Below are 19921 nucleotides of genomic sequence, written 5' to 3'. Positions count from 1 at the left end.
GACATTTTAAAGTCACGCAAGACAAGGCAGTGAGACAGGACAGCTGCTGTACAGGCTTTTAAATTTTTAAATTTTACCATCAGCATCAAGTGACTTCGTGAGAACCCTAACTACAAAGAGGACTATTTCACTTATGTTAGGTAGAATGCCCAGAGGGGCCTGGGCGGTCTCGTGGCCTGGAACCCCTACAGATTTTATTTTTTTCTCCAGCTTTCTGGAGTTTTTTTTTGTTTTTTCTGTCCACCCTGGCCATCGGACCATACACTTTGGCAGAAGCAGCACAAAGCCAGTAGCTGATCCATCCGCTTCTCTTTAGTGTGCGTTCAGCTCCCCCCCTTCACAACGCTCGCGGGAGAGACGCGAAGTGGCAGGAGCATAGCGCACCTCTGGGGGTGTTGAGCAAAGCGATCGAGACCAGATCATCTCGGAGACACACATTGATGACATGCGAGACTAGACATTACAACCTTAGGAAGCAAAACCCGTGAGACGGTGACCTTTGCACATCACACCCAACTTACAAACAATTTAAAACAAGTTCACGGACATCTAACCTAGCAGTTATTGGAATGCTTTTTGCAGACACACTTCAGGTGCTCCAGGCTTGTCATTCTCAGAGAGGATAAGGGAAATGAAACCTATTTGTTCCTGAACAAAGGATGAAATATGGGGCTTTACACCAGGTCTTCAGATTCCCAAAGACATTAATACAGTTGATCCAGATAAATTAGTAAATTTCATACTCAAGGACATGGGCAGAAATTAAAGGAAAGTGCATTCAAAATAAAATCCAGGAAACACTTCTTCACATTTTCTTCAGCAGATTTCTTACAAGGGTGGCACGGTGGCGCAGTGGTAGCGCTGCTGCCTCACAGTTAGGAGACCCGGGTTCGCTTCCCGGGTCCTCCCTGCGTGGAGTTTGCATGTTCTCCCCGTGTCTGCGTGGGTTTCCTCCGGGAACTCCGGTTTCCTCCTACAGTCCAAAGACATGCCGGTTAGGTGGACTGGCGATTCTAAATTGGCTCTAGTGTGTGCTTGGTGTGTGGGTGTGTTTGTGTGTGTCCTGCAGTGGGTTGGCACCCTGCCCGGGATTGGTTCCTGCCTTGTGCCCTGTGTTGGCTGGGATTGGCTCCAGCAGACCCCTGTGACCCTGTGTTCAGATTCAGCAGGTTGGATAATGGATGGATGGATTTCTTGCAATGCAAATTGGACAGCCTCACACCCAGCCTGGAGAAGTTCACCCCAGATACCACAGATCCCTGCAGCCTTCCCTACCCTCAGCTGGATCACCACCTGTGCAATCTCAGTGACACTGGGTGGTTCACAGCTAATTGGAGGATCATCCTCAAGAACCGTGGACCCAGAGATGTCCAATGTCCCAGCTGGGGTATCAGCTTTAAACAGCTGCTCAAAGTAGTCAAGCTCAGTGGGTTACAACTGCAGTGTCATCCATAAGAACCGTTCCATCAGCCACTCTGACTGCGACTCTCAGAGGAACAGATTTCGATGTGCGTAATGCTTCGATTACTCTGTAAGCAGGACATGGGTCACTTGCTCTTAGATTCCTCTAGCAAACGCCTCCTCATCTGCCCTCTGAGCCCTCAGTTCCCAGTACAGACTGGAGTTGCCATCAAGCTGTGCGCTGCAACTATTCTCAATGATATCTAGAGTTCCCTGCAAGATGAAACACCTCCTTCTGGGAACACTGGTAACACCAACACAACACAAGTTGAGGGATGCAAAAATAAGGAAGAAAAAAAAGATGGCAACAGCAATACAGAAGGTGTGCAAGACCTTTAAACGTATCGTGTCATTACAATGGGGAATATGCTCAACTTGTATTGCCTATGTGAGAAATGGATGAAGAAAAGCACATTTGCATGTCAGCATTTAAGGCTGATGATTTGCTTCACAGCATCAAACCATTTATCAAACATCAAAGCATGCAGATTGATCCTGTAGGACCTCCAGAGCAGCTTGGAGTTACATGTTGATAGTAAACAATGATGCTGATGTCACATAACAAAACATGAACACACACACACCACCCATACTTTTGCTGGTACTGTAACTCATGCACACGGCGCTTTCATTTCTGATGGCATGCTCCGAGGATGCATCAAGATAATGCTGGGAAAGCATAGCAGCCATGATGCATGGGCATAAGCATAGTATAAACCAGCCCTAACAGGTTTGGTAGTGAACAAATAATTCAGATAAAATATTCAAATTTAATGGCTGCATCTGTCAATTCTGAATAACTGTTTTTGTTTGGTTACAAATAATTAGTATATTTGTACACTGATTAAATATTACTGCAATATTTACTGTATATAACAGACAACTGGAACATTAACACAGTAGGATTATCTTTCATTCTGTTGTGACACAGCATTGTTTGTCCTAATAATGGAGGAAACCAGAGATTCTAGATCATGTCTCTGCCGATTGTTTTTTGTTTTAATGATTATCATCTAAAATTGATCTACTTCTACTACATTCTATTCATTTAAATCTTGGCTACATCCTAAGAAATACTGTATACTGAAAAAGATAATATAATCTGGTATAACCTAGTGTAGACATACAGTCCCCATGCATGATATAAAAAAGTTATCATACTCTTACAATTATAGCAAGGAAAAATGTGAGCACAATGACACTTAACAGCTAATGTATGAGCAAAAGAAAAAGTATGTTCAGCACCACTATTAGGGTATTGTTTCATCACTTGGAAGAATGAGACAGAAACATATCCTCATCCAAAATATGGTCAGTTTAAAGTAGGAATAACAGAACTGACAGTCATTTTAGGCATGGCCAAATGGATATTTTTCTTTATTTTTGCTTTCTTCAAATCATTCATTTTAAATTGATTCTTACAACATAGCACATTCTGCTCTGCTCAGACTAGGGCAATGTCTTAATATAAATAAGGCAATTTTAAAAAATAGTAAGTTGTACAGAACAGACACAAATTTAAAATAGCTGAAGTATAATAAATAAAGACAACAGAAAGGGTGTGGATGTTCAACAAAAATTAAATTGTGAGTAAGAAAACATTTGTCACTTTCATTATTGTAATTTCTTATCTAATATGACTAACTAATAGGTCCCTAAATAACAAAAGCACTTCATATGTAAAAAAGATATTCTGAGAACCTCAAACCTAAGTACAGTTTAATTAGGATGTGAAACTTACCTTTGATAAAGCAGTTCCTCTTCAGAGAAAAAATATTAAAGTGAAAAGGGATTTTCAATTTAATGATACCACACAGACTCTTAAATCAAAAATGACAAAAATTAGAGCTTAAACTGAGAAGAAAACTAAAATCTCAGAATTCTACCATTCTGCACTGAACATTTTATATTATATATACCCTAAGTTCTTGTCTATAAGCCGCGGCTTATCTAAGGAAAAAAGTTGTGAAAATGAAAAAATAGAATATCGGCTTATACATAAATCCGGCTTATACAGTAATCCCTCCTCCATCGCGGGGGTTGCGTTCCAGAGCCACCCGCGAAATAAGAAAATCCGCGAAGTAGAAACCATATGTTTATATGGTTATTTTTATATTGTCATGCTTGGGTCACAGATTTGCGCAGAAACACAGGAGGTTGTAGAGAGACAGGAACGTTATTCAAACACTGCAAACAAACACTTGTCTCTTTTTCAAAAGTTTAAACTGTGCTCCATGACAAGACAGAGATGACAGTTCTGTCTCACAATTAAAAGAGTGCAAACATATCTTCCTCTTCAAAGGTGTGTGTGTCACATAGATAGAGAAAACAATCTCTAGCAAACAAATCAATGGTGCTGTTTGGCTTTTAGGTATGCGAAGCACCGCGGCACAAAGCTGTTGAAGGCGGCAGCTCACACCCCCTCCGTCAGGAGCAGGAGCAGGAAGAGAGAGAGAGAGATAGAGTTTGTTTTTCAGTCAAAAATCAATACGTGCCCTTCGAGCTTTTAAGTATGCGAAGCACTGTGCAGCATGTCTTTTCAGGAATCAGCTTTACAAAAGATAGCAACGTGAAGATAATCTTTCAGCATTTTTAGACGAGCGTCCATATCGTCTAGGTGTGCGAACAGCCCCCCTGCTCAATCCCCATACGTCAGGATCACAGATAGTCAGCGCAAGAGTGAGACAAAAGTAAGCAATCTAGCTTCTCAGCCATCTGCCAATAGCGTCCCTTGTATGAAATCAACTGGGCAAACCAACTGAGGAAGCATGTACCAGAAATTAAAAGACCCATTGTCTGCAGAAATCCGCGAACCAGCAAAAAATCCACGATATATATTTAAATATGCTTACATATAAAATCACAATTTAAATGACCACTACGCGCGCGTGTGTTGACTCGGCGACGCCCAGAGCAGAAAGAACGCGCTCCGGCCGCTCCAACCGCGCCATGCGGGGAGTGAGAGAGACGCCAATATCTCACACTCTCTCCCCCCTTAAAGAAATTAAATGGGTGCGAGTGAGACCACTGACCTCCCTCCCTTCTATTAGTTATAGGTTATAGTACGTTTGGCTTATCCATGAGTCCGGCTTATCTATGATACGATTTTATTTTAAAAATTCATATGATTTTTGGTCTCCGGCTTATACATGAGTCCGGCTTATAGACAAGAACCTAGGGTATATATATATATATATATATATATATATATATATATATATATAAAATTAACATATACAAGTATAAGGGTTCAGTCTGTAACATTCAATTTCTAAAAATTTTGTACTACTAGCTTGAACAACATGTTCAAGTATGGGCTATGGATCATTCATTGTTAAATAAACATGCCCATTATCAGACTTAACTCTTATTTTGTGTATGTCTCGGTCTTTCCATCTTAGTGCTTGTTACTGTATTATTCTTGATGTTATTGCGAAGTGGCAACAATTACTTGCAGCTTAGCACAATATCCTACCTTATTATGTTTTCTTTCTTCTTCTTTTTCTTCTCTTACTACTTAGATTATTATGATTATTAATATTGTTATCTTTGTGGTGAAATCTTACTGTTAGTGTCAGAAAACTACAATGGATCATTATGCTTTCCAAAGAAAAATTACAAAACTCCTGCATGAGTACCATTTTCTCACTCGCTTGTTCACACCTGGCCAAGTCATAAAAATATACAAAAATCCTACAGGAATAACTATGTTAATCAACATCACTTTATTTTTTTATTTTAACAATTTTAGTAAAAGTAATTCGTTTTTTCCAACTTAAATATTGTTGGTTACAAGATCTTAAAAACGTCATGATTCGTCTTGAGGTCAGCTTTTAGATCAACAAATTTGTATATCTACAGTATATGTGTTTAAATACTATATAAGAATATTAGAGTATTCAAAATATCAGTCTTGCATCAACAACATGTTTCAGTGCCATAACTTTATCCTACATAACACTTCCACATGGAAAGGTAGATACTGATAAGGAAAGGTAACACATTGTAATTAAATAAGGTAACTTGGTCATTAAAACAACTTTTTTAAAAGACAATTCTAAAGTCTAAAGTTAAATTTATGGAGAAAAATTTGACCTGCACTACTGAATTCTTTAAATATTTTGTGTCATTTTATTAACTAGAAACATATTCTTATAATCGGACAGCACGGTGGTGCAGTGGTAGTGCTGCTGCCTCACAGTAAGGAGACCCAGGTTCGCTTCCCGGGTCCTCCCTGCGTGGACTTTGCATGTTCTCCCCGTGTCTGCATGGGTTTCCTCCAGGTGCTCTGGTTTCCTCCCACAGTCCAAAGACATGCAGGTTAGGTGGATTGGCGATTCTAAATTGGCCCTAATGTGTGCTTGGTGTGTGGGTGTGTGTGTGTGTCCTGCGGTGGGTTGGCGCCCTGCCTGGGATTGGTTCCTGCCTTACACCCTGTGTTGGCTGGGATTGGCTCCAGCAGACCCCGTGTCCCTGTGTTCGGATTCAGCAGATTAGAAAATGGATGGATGGATATTCTTATAATCTGGAATAGATCTGATAATGTAATACAATCATTCAAAGTAATGTCAAGAAATGTAGTAATATACTTACAAAGAAAGTTATCAATTGCATTTTACTAGGTCAAACAGAATCATCTGAATGAGAATTATGTTATCTTTCTAGCACATGACAATAAAACAACTAAACAAAAACAAAAATGTATGTGAGAAAAGAAAATGAAAATAGATAGACAGTAGACAATGGATGGATGAAAATGATATATTTAACATAAAACAATAGAAATATGATTTAGCTGGCTCTTGACTACAGTATTGATGGATCTTGGTCTGAGGAGTAGAGGGTGTTGGTGTTTGGAGAGTCTGGTAGTAGTCAGCCATAAGAGTCAAAATCTACCATAAACTACCAGAGCTGCCAATAGTCTCAAGCCTATTCTTTTGGGAAGGAGTTGCAAATTCTTTTTGTCCCAAGAAACATTATAGTATTACAGAAATCACCAAGTATTGGCTTGTGGCGGCAAGGCAACAGCGAGAACTGTGTCACGCACTGAGTCGTCACTGTGAGATTGACACTAAGCTAACATGAACAGTAGAAAGTGCCAAATAGTTGCATATGTACAGCCTGTACACAACCTGAAGGGGTTGCATACCAGACAGTATCTGTTGTAAATGAAGCAGGTCACCAACGGAGTGCTGAGCATTCACATTTTCAATACCAATTGGGGGGGAAGAAAAGACGGGACACCCGGAGTGCTTCCGTGGTGTGCAGCCGGCACTTCCGCCACACTGGGGAGTGCCGATGGAAGATTGCCGGGGAGCACCTGGAGCACATCCAGGTGCATATAAAAGGGGCCACCTCCCTTCAGACAGAGACAAGAGTCGGGTGGAAGTTGGACGATGTTGGGAGGAAGGCAAGGAAGCGGCCAGAAGAGAGAAAAGGCATTGTGTTGTGTGGCCAGGACTTGGGGTCTTTGGGGTTTGTGAGCACTTTAAAAATGATAAATAAGCGTGTGTTGGGTGACATGAACGTGTCTGCCTGTCTGTGTCCGGGCCAACCTCCACACCAGATAATTATGTTCTAACACTGAATTGTGTGTTTACCTTAACTTACAACAAACTGCAATTGCATTTACAGGCTGAAAATGTATGTGGCCCACACAACAAATTGAATATGTTTAATTCTGGGGATATTTTCTCCCTGTAAATATACTATAGTGACATCTTCATGACCAGAGTCAAGAAGACACATCAGTCACTAATGTGGACAACCAAGGGAATAACTTTTTATGAGGAGTGAGGCTCAAAACAGGAGTGAAGTATGCATTATACAGAAAAGAACAAATGAAAGTAAGTGTCCACATCCTCTCTGTTCTGGCTGTGGCAGATCATTTAACTGACCTGTACTAGAATTTGAACTGACTAAGGGATGCCATCATTTCAAGCTTGTCTTGGACTCAAGGATGTCACTTTTTCTCTACTTCTCTCTCCCTCCCTTTTTGCTTCTGGAAAAGAAACACCTGCACTTACAGCTACAGCATCTGGCACCTGCAGTCGAGTTTTATAGCATTTGCTAACCATGTCTTACTTAAATGCTGCTGAACTTTCTATCTTTCACTTCACAGCTCACTCTCCATGACAGACATGATACTGTTTCTTTTTGTTGTCTAAGAGACTCAGTGCCACTCTTCGTGTACCCTGCCCATCGGTACTGCAAGCAACTTTAATTTGCATAAACCAGCAAGCCCCGAACATCCATCTGGTACTGTTTCTTTTCTGGCTTTGCCTCAGTGCTGTGTTAACAATGTACCCATCGCATTAGTATAGACTACTCGCTACAGTATTATTATCTATACTAATTAATAAAAGGCAAAGCCCTCACTGACTCACTGACTGACTGACTCACTCATCACTAATTGTCCAACTTCCCGTGTAGGTGGAAGGCTAAAATTTGGCAGGCTGATTCCTTACAGCTTACTTACAAAAGTTAGGCAGGTTTCATTTCGAAATTCAACGCGTAATGGTCATAACTGGAACCTCATTTTTGACAATATACTGTAATGGACGGCAGCTTGATGGCCGTGGGAGGCGGAGTTGAGTGTCACGTCATCACGCCTCCCACGTAATCACGTGAAAAGACTGTGAACTGAGTAAGGAGAAATGAAGGAAGAGCCGCAAACAGCGAAGAACAAAAAATTAATTAAACAATTGAGAAGGGAGCGAGTGAAGCATACAAGCATCTTCATAAGGGAAACAAAGCACGGTGTAAAACGTAAGTTTAAATTAAGTTTATTGAAACGCTCCCGTTGCGGATTGCAATAACATATTCGCGAGATAAAAGAACTCAGTAGGGAGAAATGAAGGAAGAGCCGCAAACAGCGAAGAACAAAAAATTCATTAAACAATTGAGAAGGGAGCGAAACAATAAGAAGCCAGCGAGTGAAGCATACAAGCATGTTTATAAGGGAAACAAAGCACGGTGTAAAACGTAAGTTTAAATTAAGTTTATAGAAACGCTCCCGCTGCGGATTGCAATAACATATTCGCGAGATAAAAGTTTAATGAGAAGACACGAGGTATAAACGAACCACACGCCGTAGCGCAACGTTAGGGGCAACAGTTTCAACCATTCTATGATCTGCTTCTCGCAACTGAAAGACGGCACATGGCGGATGTTAGCCGACTTGCTGACCGCAACGTTAGGAGCTTCAACTCTGGCGCTGACGATAGAGATTCGATTCCCGAGAGGGGATGAAGTCAGTGTGTATGCCTGATGAGCCCAGAATTAGGGAGAAACACGTGTCGCATACTCTTTGCATTATTTTAAAGTAAACTATTAAAACCATTCTATGATCAGCTTCTGGGAACAGAAAGAGGGCACGTGGCGGATGTAACACGACTTCCTGACCAACCGCAAGCGTTATCTGGCAGGTAACCACCCATACAGTCAGATTGTGATTCAGAAAACGAATGCCATGAATGTAATTACTACGATCTACATACTGTCAAATAAACGAAACACACGCCGTAGCGCGACAGCTGTGAAAAGCGAGGTTCAGAAAAAAACAGATCCTTAACAAATTGTTATTGGTATACTGTATTTTCGATCCGTTTAAAAAGGTTTTCTTTTCTTAAAAAATTAAAAGCAGTACTTCGCCGCAATGAAGCGGGAGAATTTGGCTATATATATCTGCTTCTCACACTTAAAAGAGGGCACGTGGCGGATTTTAGACGACTTCATGACCAAACATTACTGTTACCTGCCAGGTTGGGTTACCACTTTTAATACAAAAAAATAAGGGACACATACTGCAGCGGGTGCCACATCCCAGTGCCAACACTTTGCAGACTGTACTTAAAAGACCCGCCCTCCTCACTGGACAGTTAAAAAGACCAATCAAACTAACGATGACGTCAAGTATTACCCAATCAAAAGTAGGAAAGGAGGCATCTTCATAAAATGCGTGTGGGATGATTTGCATGAGACGCTACTTTAAAAAAAATGATAAAAAAAAACACGGGATAAATCCCGTCCCGTATTGATTCAAAACGGGACGCGCAATTTAATTCTCAAATACGGGACGATTCCGTATTTTAAAGGACGGGTGGCAACCCTACAGTGCCAGGTAACCACCCATACAATCAGATTGTGATTCAGACTAGGAATGCAATGAATGTAATTACCCCGATCTACATACAAGGCGAAAGTCTTGCAACATTCAAAGATGATGGTTTGGGATAAGTACACCATAGAACATAAAAGAGCTTATGAAGCCTTGAACCAAAAAAAGCAAGATCTCAGAGATCGTAAAAAAAAAAATAGGAGGTAATCTCGTTTTACTCGCTGTAGATTTTAGTCAAACATTACCAGTTATTCCACAAGGGAGACCAGCAGATGAACTCAACGCGTGTTTAAAATCCATGCTTCTCCCACGCTCGGTTATATGTCGCGTGTTCTCGGGTAGGTACACCAAAAAATGTATACATTTAAGCATGTAATGAGCAAACAAAAAATGAGGTATACCCGAAGGCACTGCAGTGGTACTGAATGTAACTTTACTTCTTAAATGTTAATGTTTTACTGTTTAATAATTTATACGCTTCTTATATGTTGTTCAAATTCTTTTATCAAAATACCAGTGACAGCACAATGCACGATAACATGGAGTGAATACACCATACGCATCCACTCACGGCCGCCCTGGTGTTCGCAGATAGGAGTTGATTCTACAATAAAATAAAATAAAGATAAAACCCCAGGATTGTTTCCTGCCTTGTGCCCTGTGTTGGCTGGGATTAGCTCCAGCAGACCCCCGTGACCCTGTGTTCGGATTCAGCGGGTTGGAAAATGGATGGATGGATTTTACTGTTTAATAATTTATATTTATATGAAATATATATATATATATATATATATATATGTGTGTGTATATGTATGTGTGTGTATATGTATATATATATGACAGCAACACTCATAACAATGACAACACAATTACATTGACAATCATGTTACGTTATTTTTAAAATTTTTCCTTTTCTTTTTCATAACCTCTTTAACACACTACTTCTCCGCTGCGAACCGCGGGTATTTTGCTATTTATCTATATATATAAATGAGAGTTGGGATCCGAGAGACTGTGTTTGTGTGTTTGTGGAGGGATGGAGAGTTAAAGCGGGTTTTGGAGTCACGTGATCATCTCCCCTCCCATTCACCTCATTTCATTCACTTCATTTCGCTCCAAGCTGAGCTCCGCAGCTGGCGCGGTCTTGCTGTTCTGGATTTGCTTTTCACATGGCCAAGTATACGTTGCATGGTCAAGAGTAAGCTCAGCGCACAACTTGGTCATATTACAACCGGAGGGGCGAACTGACAACATGGTATACAAAGAGATCCTTAACAAATAATTATTGGTATAATTTCCCTCAGTTTATTATTTAAAATTTTAAAGCTGCGAAGCGCGGATATTTTGCTCTATATATATATGTGAATGTATGTATATATGTGTATATATATATATATATATATATATATATATATGTATATATATATATCTATAATAATAAAAGGCAAAGCCCTAACTGACTGACTGACTGACTGACTCACTCATCACTAATTCTCCAACTTCCCGTGTAGGTGGAAGGCTGAAATTTGGCAGGCTCATTCCTTACAGCTTACTTACAAAAGTTAGGCAGGTTTCATTTCGAAATTCAAAGCGTAATGGTCATAACTGGAACATATTTTTTGTCCATACACTGTAATGGAGGAGGCGGAGTCACGTATCGCGTCATCACGCCTCCTACGTAATCATGTGAACTAAAAACAAGGAAGAGATTTACAGCACGAGTCACACGCGGGAACGAAGGTAAATGACGTTAATTTTTGACTGTGTTTTAATACTGTGTAAGCATACATATTAACACATGTGCAATTAAACGTGTGCATTTACGGGGTGATTTCTCAGGCTTAAAAGCTCGCCTTTTACTAAAAAGGTAAATGCAAAACTATTTTCAATCAGTTTATTGAAACGCTCCCGTTAAGGATTGCAATAACATATTCGCGAGATAAAAGAACGAAGTAGGGGGAAATGGAGGAAGATCCGCAAACAGCGAAGACCAAAAAATTAATTAAACAATTGAGAACGGAGCGAGTGAAGCATACAAGCATGTTCATAAGGGAAACAAAGCACGGTGTAAAACGTAAGTTTAAATTAAGTTTATAGAAACGCTCCCGCTGCGGATTGCAATAACATATTCGCGAGATAAAAGTTTAATGAGAACACACGAGGTATAAACGAAACACACGCCGTGGCGCAACGTTAGGGGCAACAGTTTCAACCATTCTATGATCTGCTTCTCGCAACTGAAAGACGGCACATGGCGGATGTTAGCCGACTTGCTGACCGCAACGTTAGGGGCTTCAACTATGGCGCTGACGCCACATCTCAGTGCCAACACTTTGCAGACTGTACTTAAAAGACACGCCCTCCTCACTGGACAGTTAAAAAGACCAATGAAACTAACGATGACATCAAGTATTACCCAATCAAAAGTAGGAAAGGAGGCATCTTCATAAAATGCGTGTGGGATGATTTGCATGACACGCTGCTTTAAAAAAAAAATGATAAAAAAAATACGGGATAAATCCCGTCCAGTATTGATTCAAAACGGGACGCGCAATTTCATTCTCAAACGCGGCACGATTCCGTATTTTAAAGGACGGGTGGCAACCCTACAGTGCCAGGTAACCACCCATACAATCAGATTGTGATTCACACTAGGAATGCAATGAATGTAATTACCCCGATCTACATACAAGGCGAAAGTCTTGCAACATTCAAAGATGATGGTTTGGGATAATTACTACTTATTAAGTACACCATGGAACATAAAAGAGCTTATGAAGCCTTGAACCGAAAAAAGCAAGATCTCAGAGATTGTAAAAAAAAAAGAGGAGGTAATGTCGTTTTACTCGCTGTAGATTTTAGTCAAACATTACCAGTTATTCCACGAGGGAGACCAGCAGATGAACTCAACGCGTGTTTAAAATCCATGCTTCTCCCACGGTCGGTTATATGTCGCGTGTTCTCCGGTAGGTACACCAAAAAATGTATACATTTAAGCATGTAATGGGCAAAGAAAAAATGAGGTATACCCGAAGGCACTGCAGTAGTACTCAATGTTACTTTACTTCTTAAATTTTAATGTTTTACTGTTTAATAATTTATACGCTTCTTATATATTGTTCAAATTCTTTTATCAAAATACCAGTGACAGCGCAATGCACGATAACATGGAGTGAATACACCATACGCATCTGCCCACGGCCGCCCTGGTGTGCGCAGATAGGAGTTGATTCTAAAATAAAATAAACATAAAAAGAGTAATACAATCATCACCCATAAAGCGGATAGCAGACGTGACGTATTATATGTGTACCAGATTTCAAGTCAATAGGTGAAACGGTTTGCAAGGTACAGGTGATTTAAAATCCTGGACAGACCAACGAAAAGCCACGGTAGCAAATTATAGAAGAAGATTTTACTGTTTAATAATTTATATTTATATGAAATGTGCTTCTTATATATTACTTCATATTCTCATATGATAATGATGTTAATGTTGTTTATATTGATTTCTATGTTATTGTAAGTGCATCTATGTGTGTATATGTATGTATGTATGTATGTGTATATATATATATATATATATATATATATATATATATATATATATATATATATATATATATAAAAAAAATATATATATAAAAAATATATGTGTATATGTATATATAATATATCTGTATATGTGTGTATATGTGTGTGTATATGTGTATATGTATATATATATGACAGCAACACTCATAACAATGACAACACAATTACATTGACAATCATGTTACGTTATTTTTAAAATGTTTCCTTTACTTTTTCATAACCTCTTTAACACACTACTTCTCCGCTGCGAAGCGCGGGTATTTTGCTAGTATATGTATATATATGTGGATGTGTATATGTATATATATGTATATGTAGATTTGTGTATATGTAGATATGTATATATATGTATATATGTTTATGTATATATATGGTTACATAACCTCTTTAACACACTACTTCTCCGCTGCAAAGCGCGGGTATTTTGCTATGTATGTATATGTATATATATGTATATATATATATATATATATATATATATATATATATATATATATATATATATATGTGTGTGTCTGTATATATATATATATATTTGTGTGTATGTATGTATGTGTGTATATGTATGTGTATATATATGTTGATATATGTGTATATATATGTTGATATATGTATATGGATGTCTATATGTATGTATATACATATATATATGTAGATATGTGTATATGTAGATATGTATATAAGTATATATGTTTATGTATATATATGTGTTTACATAACCTCTTTAACACACTACTTCTCCGCTGCGAAGCGCGGGTATTTTGCTAGTTGTACTAATAAAAGAAAAATCTGTGTTGAGGATATTTGCTTCTCTACCTACTCTGCTCTCTTTCTTGTTATTTCTCACCCAAGGAAAAAACGTTTTCATCTCCCTAATTATTTTGTAAAACATATTCCATATATTTCCATTTGATCTGGTGTGGTGGACGGCCAGGGCCCATGCCCAGCTGGGACGCCCCCTTCGACACTGGATCCGGGGGAGCAGCCATGGGATGCACACTACGTCCCCCAGAACACTTGGTTGCAGCCCCCCTGGGTTGCATTGGAGCCGGTAATTTGGAACACTGGAGCTCATACTAGTTGGGCTCCGTGGCCACCGCCAGGGGGAGCTACAAGGCCCTGGGAGGAGTGGAGGAAAGAAGAGTGTGATTTGGGGTGTTTTATTTGTGTTTTTGGGACAGTGTTGTGTCTGTGGGAATTACAGGGAAGATGTGCCCTACAGGTGAAGAAAAAATAAAATCTTTTTGTTTATTTTGCCCGTGCCTCTGGTGTCAGTCTGTGTCAGGTCGGCGCCAATAAAGCGCCTTTGCCACACTGGCATAGTCGGCAGGATTCCGGTCCATCTTTTGGGGCAGGGATCTGAACATTTTTTTGTGTGGTGACCCGGCACAGCAGCGAAAGGCACGTGCATTGTGCAGGAACACATAGCGTGCACCCCAAGACAGCGCACTAAAGCACGCACCCACGGCAGGAAGGCTGCGACACTCTAGGGCTCCATTAACCGTCAGACCCGGTATGGGGAGGAAGAAAGCCGGGAGGACTCCTAGGTCGGCGACTGGCTGGCCGTCCACCTGCCCGCCCTCCGTCAGAGAAGAAGCCACGGTCGGTGCACCCAGAAGAGAGGCCACATGGACAAGAGGTCGTCCGGAAGACGAGATCCTTACAGGGGCTGGTGGCCCGGGTCTGCATTGGTGGCCTGGGGGCGCGGATTCATGACTCGATGGCGGGGCAAGCTCAAGGTCAAGCAAGGTAGGTCCGGTCCCTGTTTTCTCCACAGGACAGCAGAGCGTAGGAGGAGTGCCCAGATGATCTCCCCAACACAGCTTTCCCTGTTGTGAAGGGGGTGGTGGAGGAGCAAAGCTGCTTCCTTGTGGCAGGTAAGGGGGTGGAGGATGGGTGTCGACTTCCTGTAGGTAAAGTACAAGCGGGAGCGACAAACCTCTGCCCCAAACCTGATGAAACCCCAAGGGCGCTGGTGGAGAAGGAGCAGGAGCTGCAGGGCTTGCGGTCGGCAAGGTGGAACGAGGTAAGTCCGAGTCCACTGCCGGCCGACGAAACTAATCTGGGTTTGGCTGTACGGGAGCTGGAGGAGCTTCTTCAACCCGTGCAGTCTGTATTACAGGCTCTGGGACTGCTCCAGGAGACTCTTGAGCGGCTGGAGAGGAAGGTTGGTGTGCGCCTAAGAGCTGTAAAACAATGGCTGAGAAGGCGCGACGGTGGATTCTCCGGCCGTACGGAGTATATGGGAGGGACGACCGAAAGGTCCTCAGTATTGATTGGTTCCACGCGCCGTGTGGCCGCACCTCCGACAAGAGATGTAGCCACGGTGACTGACAGCGTGGAAGAGGAGTGTGCAGGGAGGCAGCTGCTTGATATCGGCTGCCAAACAGCCCTGCCCCGACAGCCGCCACTGGTGTCGCGGACATCCAAAGGGGTGCAGACGGCACAGAGTCCTTCTTCTTCCTACAAGGGGACCCAGACCATCAGGGCACCCCAAAACAAGAGTGGAAAAGAAGGGGCCTCCAAACAGTGTGCAGCGTAAGCCCGTCTGCTTGCAGACAGTGGAGTGCTGCGCTGTGGAGGGGCGGAACCACCAGCCACCCTCAGCCAGGCGGACGTCAGGGCAGGACTTCCTGTCCTGTTTCCGCTCCGGCAGGGATCGCACCAGAGGGGAGTAGCATTGCTTTGAGTGCAACCACTGTGGCCACGGCTGGAGGTGTTGTCCATGGAGGACGCCCGCTCTTGTAATTTTGTACAACTTTTGTTGTTGCAGGATGGAGCCGTGAACAGGGGGACACCAACTCCCCATCCTGGAGGAGACCAAACCTCGCAGGATGTGCCACTGTGCCCCACGGGGCTCAGCTGACAGAGGGGCACTGTGGGGGATGGCCGGGGCCCATGCCCGGCCCGGATGCCCCCTTTGACTCTGAATCTGGGGGAGCAGCCAAGGGATACACGCTACGTCCCCCAGAACACTTGGTGGCAGCCCCCCTGGGTTGCATTGGGGCCGGTAATATGGAACACCGGAGCTCATCCTGGTTGGGGTCCGTGGCCACCGCCAGTGGGAGCTGCAAGGCTTCCTGAGCCGATGTGAACGGCAATGCAGCCACACCCGGAAGTGCAGCCTAATTGAGGTTAATTACCACCTGAACCACTTCCGTGTGGGCTATAAAGGGAGCCTGCAGCGACTAATCAGTGTGCCAGAGTCGGGAGCAGGAGGAGTGGAGGAAAGAAGAGTGTGATTTGGGGTGTTTTATTTGTGTTTTTGGGAAAGTGTTATGCCTGTGGGGATTACGGGGAAGACGTGCCCCACAGGTGAAGAAAAAATAAAATCTTTTTGTTTATTTTGCCTGTGCCTCTGGTGTCAGTCTGTGTCGGGTCGGCGCCAATAAAGCGCCTTTGCCACACTGGAAAAAATTTTGTCTCTGTTCTAGATGATTATACTCTCCAATGTTAGATACTGCTCTAGAAACCCCAAGTACCAGTCCTCAGTATAAAAATGTTTCTTAGACGTTATCATACTCCCTACTCCCAAGAAGTGCCATTTGATGGACCTAATAACTGACCCACTCTGCCTTATGGGTCATCTTGGTATACCTGGTACTTTTCTCCACATGTTCTGGTACTGTCTTTCAGTTTTTCCTTTTGGTCTCAAGTATGTCACAAAAGAACAACGGAAACATATTGTTTATATTCTAAAGTCTTCAAGAAGTATCCGTGGTGGCACACACAAAACTCTAGTGACTCCAAGATGGCAGCAGCTGGCATTGAGGTACAAACAGGCCAGAGATATAGGGCAGGCAAAGAGCCAGAGATAGCAGTTATGCCTAAGACAAGTGGGCAAAGCCTGTGGCAAAGAAAGACACGAAGTGATTCAGGAAGATATACGTGAAAGTATAGACAAAGAAATAGCCAGCAGGACGGTTGATCTCAAGCAGCAAGGAATGTGGATGAAACAGGAGGGCGCATTGCAATGGAAAGTCACCTGGTGGAATATCTGGCAGGCTAACTTTTATGAGGTCCAATTTCCTGGTCTAAGCTTTACAAGACACATTACCAAGTCTAGCTAACCTGCATGCCTTGGGGAAGAGCGAATCTCCCTTCTGTCGCCATTGCATCAGGATCGGATCCCTGGAACACCTTCTGAGCAGTTGCCCAAAAGTCATTGGAAAAGGTCGCTACAGTGGACAGCACATCTAGGTACTAAAGGCAATTCCAAACAAACCTGCCACAGCTATCAACGCAAGTAAGGATTGACACCTTACAAGGTAATACTATCTGATTTATCAATGCTGGCCAAAAGGACCTCCCACAGTTTAGAGCAAACGCAGGCTTCTTAGCCACAACTTTGGGCAGGCAGCTGAGAGCAGACACGGGAAAGCAGCTGCATTTCCCAGAAAATATTGCACTTACAACTCTCACATTGTTTTTTCAAGGGCCACCAAGCAAATGGTCATGTTGGAGCTCACAGTGCCGCAGGAACTGCACCTGGAGGAGTTTAACACTAGAATCTCTGAAGCCTACAAAAAAAAACTCATAATCCCGGCCCACCATAAAACCCTTCGCACCTCTCCATCAGCGTCTTTTGTTTTGTAAATGTGCCAATCAGCACAAGCAGCAAGCAGCCTGCTGCCCTATCCACTGCCTTGATGGGCAAAAAGTTCTCATAGCTTAAGCCAAGGCACGTTTTATCTGCATGTGAGGTTCCTGGAGTTGAATAGGGTAAATAATACAGTATATTATTATTTGGAATACATGCATTTCATGTGTGTTCCGCGTCTACAAAGATCTGGGTAAGTGTAGGATGAAAGGAAATGCGAGGCAAGAAATGCTGAATACATACCTAAAGCAAAAATTTTTTCCATGTTATACTAATATTGACATGAAGAGTATAATGTGTGAAGACTTTAGTCCAAATATCAAATAAACACGTGCACTTTTATTCAAGGATATAACCAAAAAAAAAAAAAACATTTGATTTACATGTTGCTGTCAATGAGTTAAAAACCGAAGCTCAAATGTCAATCGACAGGGAGTTTATTACGTATTCTTGAATGGTGCAGAGGTAAGGACCACTGCCTTATAACGCAACAGTCCCAGGTTCGAAACCAGGCACCTCACGTTTTGAGTAGTGAGCTGCTATTATTATAATTATTACTATAATATAATAAAAACATACATTTGATTTGAGTCTGTAACGCCCTGTGTAAATTTTGGCTACTTGTAAAAGTTAGCGGTTGTTTTTTTATTATTCAGTTTTATTCTCTCAGTGACGTTCATGTGGTACAACGAAATTGCCTCTCCCTCTCTGAGTTGATGGCATTTATCTCCATTCTTTTCACAAGAGCAGTGCTTTGGCTGATGCCTGCTCAGAACTATTTGTTGTACAGGCAATCAAATATACGATGTCCCGTGACCACTATCAGACTGGACAAAGGTAGGACCGTAACAACAGACAGCTTCTTCACAGCGCTTTCGCTGACTAATAGACTGCTGCTCTCTGCTCGGCACCATAAGTAAAATGGAACTTCCACATGCAGCTAAAGAAAAGATCCCAGTCGCCCCACAGGAGAAAGACTAAGGTCATAAAGCTTATGAAACGGTTTCTGGACAACTGCAGAACCGTAATAACAGTTGTGTGGCGCTTCAACCTGCAGCTGAAGTCAATTCAGTACACATGTAGTTTATCAGCATGCCTGTGTTGATCAAATACAGAAAGCTCTGCAGTCCACTTGTGGCTTTATGGTGTAGGAAGATAAGTAAATAACATTCAATCTGGCTTTTATATATGTAACATATAAATGTTTTTAATATAAAGACAATCACAAAACATAATCACAAACTGGGCATTCCACGATACCTAGGCAAGCTCTGTAAGCTGTGCTTTTTCTTTGAAGTACAGGTGGGGGTCAGACTGACTGGCAGGATGACGCCAGACCTCTTGCTGCATCCAAACGGTGCCATCTTTCGCCTTTACGTCTGGTGCAGCTGCGTTGTTCTTATATGTAAGTGGACATTTCTTGCGGGGAGGGCTTCTGTTCTCTTTCTCCGATGTAGAACCTTCGTCCTCATCTGAGTTCACCTCTGTTATAGCACGTCTTTATTTGAAAACAGCAGTGTCAGATTGGGGCGAGCATGAACGCGACTGAGAAAATAAAACTGAATAAAAAAAAAAAAAAAAAAACGCTTACCTTTACAAGTACCATTGATTTACACCAGCTGTTACAGACTCAAATTAAATGCATGTTTTTATTGTATAATAGTACAATAAGAGCAGCTCAATACTGAAAACGTTTATTTTGTAACGTGGCAAGGCTTGAACCCACAACCAGTTGATTATGAGTCAGCAGTTCTTACCGCTGTACTACCAAATCAGTTGTGACACCGAAGTACACTAACCCGATTTCTTTTTCTTCAGTTATAGTCTTGAATAAAAGCACTCTTGTTTTGTTATACTTGTATCTTTTGTGAAAGTCCTTATTTGATATTTGGACTTCACACATTATACACTTCATGTCAAAATTTTGTTGTTAGCACTAAACATGAAAAAAGTTTGTCTTTTAGGTATGTGTTCAACATTTCTGTTATGCTACACTTATGTAGATCTTTGTCTATGATCTCAGTCTTTGAGAACTGTTTGCATCTCTCGGACTGACACAGACAACCTTTCTACAGACCCACATTGTATTGAAAAATTCAGAAACTTCAAAAGACTTTGTTGGATGTTATCTTATCCAAAGATCTTGC

At 41.7% G+C, this 19921-nt stretch overlaps 1 protein-coding gene across 3 annotated transcripts in view; it reads right to left on the bottom strand.

The window, feature by feature from the left end:
* malt3 (MALT paracaspase 3) overlaps positions 1 to 19921 on the bottom strand; it is a 143548-nt gene that overhangs the window by 99491 nt on the left and 24136 nt on the right. Inside the window, exon 1 of one of the 3 annotated variants that reach the window (XM_028822871.2) lies at positions 3203 to 3345. The exons of the other annotated variants lie outside the window; for them this stretch is intronic. The gene's annotated coding sequence lies outside the window, so the exon portion shown is untranslated. Of the gene's footprint in view, positions 1 to 3202; positions 3346 to 19921 lie in introns of those variants that run through there. 3 annotated transcript variants of the gene reach the window in all.

Source organism: Erpetoichthys calabaricus, chromosome 17, assembly GCF_900747795.2.
Source record: "Erpetoichthys calabaricus chromosome 17, fErpCal1.3, whole genome shotgun sequence".
NCBI classification, from domain to species: domain Eukaryota; kingdom Metazoa; phylum Chordata; class Cladistia; order Polypteriformes; family Polypteridae; genus Erpetoichthys; species Erpetoichthys calabaricus.
Note: the sequence above shows the minus strand (reverse complement) of the source record. Positions and strands in the feature narration are given on the sequence as shown.